The sequence below is a fragment of the Eptesicus fuscus genome, chromosome 2 (assembly GCF_027574615.1).
Source record: "Eptesicus fuscus isolate TK198812 chromosome 2, DD_ASM_mEF_20220401, whole genome shotgun sequence".
Lineage (NCBI taxonomy): Eukaryota > Metazoa > Chordata > Mammalia > Chiroptera > Vespertilionidae > Eptesicus > Eptesicus fuscus.
Window position 1 is genome coordinate 21,767,628 of NC_072474.1, and position 2,244 is coordinate 21,769,871.

The window sequence follows — 2,244 nt, forward strand, 5'->3', positions numbered from 1 at the left end:
TCAGGTGCTTGGTAAAATTTTGGTTTTATCTTTTATCCTGTGGGTCTCTGAGGGTGAGGAATTGTGCTAGTCCAATCTCTATACTTCCAATTCCTAGCACAGTGCCTGGAACTTAGCACTCAATAAATTCTTTTTTAAATTTAATAAACTGGAGGGTGACTTCAAAGGAAATTTTATTTGTCTCTAACTACTTAAAACTAATTAGCAGCTAAAAATTAAAAGCCTAAAGGAGAACAGGAACAGAGACATGTCCTAGAGAGTCACATGCATGTCCCTCTGTGTATGTGCCTGTCTTGCTTCACCTATTCTCAACGTGGATGAAATTTGGGAAATGCTTTCTGTTAAATTTTGTATTTTACTAGAGGCCCAGCGCACAAAATCGTGCGCAAGTAGGGTCCCTAGGCCTAGCCTGGCCTCTGTCGCATGGCCTCTGCCGCCCTGCAACACTTCGTGAAGCTCCCCGCTCCGGGATGCTCCCCAATGCTTGTGGCCACTGCCCCTCGACTGCTCCGAGAGGCTCCCGCCCTCGCCCTGCCGCTGCTGCACGAAATTCCCCCCACCCTGCCACTGCTCTGTGAGGCTCCCCCCACCCTGCCACTGCTCTGTGAGGCTCCCCCCACCCTGCCACTGCTCCGAAAGGCTCCCCCTGCCCCTGGACTGCTCTGCAAAACTCTCCCCACCCTGCAACTGCTCTATGAAACTCCCCCTGGCTGCCACCGCTCAACAGTCCCCAGTCCCTCCCCACCACAACCCCCCTCATGGCGAGTGGCTCAGGGACCTGGGCGGGGGGAGGGGGGGAGGGACTGAGAGGTGCTCCATGCACCTCCTGGTGACTGGTTGTTTGGTCATTATGGCGTTACGACCACTGGGTTTTTATTATATAGATGGTACTGAAGTAAGAGAAGCAAAGACAGAAAGATATTTGGGGTACAGAAGAGCCCAGTGGAGGAATAAAGTAAAGGATGTAAGATAGAAAAGAGAATGGAATGAACAAGAAGGTGCCTTTACTAAATGAAGATATGAATATTGAAATTGTGCCACAGTAAAGCCATGTTTTATTTAAAAGAGATGTGAGGGACCTGCCACTTCCAGTCCTGCTGCCAGGAGTGGGTGCGGCTGTGAGGGCCCACGTCTTGCTGCCACCAGCCGGGCATGGTGTTGGGCACCGGCCCGCCTCGCCTGTCTCAAGGTGCCCAGGGAAAAGGTAGCATTAATGCTGACTCTGGCGAGCACACTGAAGTGGGATAATGGTCTCAAAAGGTCCCGGATGTCAGCCACAGCCTCTGACTCCACTCGGAGGGTGTCTGTGAGAGACAGACTGCTTGTTAAAGAGGTTGCAGAACTTGAAGCTAACGTACCTTGTACATGTAAAGTGCATTTTCCTGATCCAAACAAGCTTCATTGCTTTCAGCTAACTATAACCCCAGATGAGGGTTACTACCAGGGTGGAAAATTTCAGTTTGAAACAGAAGTTCCTGATGCATACAACATGGTGCCGCCCAAAGTGAGATGCTTGACCAGGATCTGGCACCCCAACATCACAGAGACGGGGGGATATGTCTGAGTTTACTGAGAGAGCATTCCATCCGTGGCACTGGCTGGGCTCCCAGGAGGACATTAAAGGGTGTTGTTTGGGGATTAAACTCTTTGTTTACTGATCTTCTGAACTTCGATGACCCACTGAATATCAAGGCTGCAGAGCATCACCCGAGGGACAAGGAGGACTTCCGGAACAAAGTGGAAGACTACATTAAGGGTACGCCAGATGATGGGAGCGGCGCCTGCAGCGCGGACTCTGCTAGAGGGTCCTCCCTAGCTCTCGAGGGGGCCTCCAGCCCAGTCTTCATGTCCTGCAGACCCACTGGCTCTGCTGAGTTCTGTGACTGTCCTGTCCGGCGGAGGAACCTCTTCACGACTGCCCATTGTAGACAGAGTTCCACATAAATACAGCAAGAAAATGCATTGTCTGCTTACCTTACCATGTTTACTTTGTGAACCTGTACTGTGTGGGCTGGGGAAATGCTTGAGAAGTTGTAATGAACTCAGAATCACAGCTTGCTTCCTAACTTCCCCCAAACCACTTCCCTGCACAGCAATGCCAATGACCTGCCAGGAACTGTCAGGTGGGAGGTCCCAAGCCCACTGCAAACCTTTTATTTGCATATTTTACTTAATGTAAGTATATTTTGGAAGATTTGTAATTTGTACAATTTAATGCTTTAATTATTTTTTTTCTATTCTCCT

General features: G+C 49.8%; 1 pseudogene; it reads left to right on the top strand.

Moving 5' to 3' along the window:
• The first annotated feature begins 1,213 nt into the window (after positions 1-1,213).
• LOC103292634 (NEDD8-conjugating enzyme UBE2F-like) lies at positions 1,214-1,944 on the top strand (annotated as a pseudogene).
• The last annotated feature ends 300 nt before the right edge of the window (positions 1,945-2,244 follow it).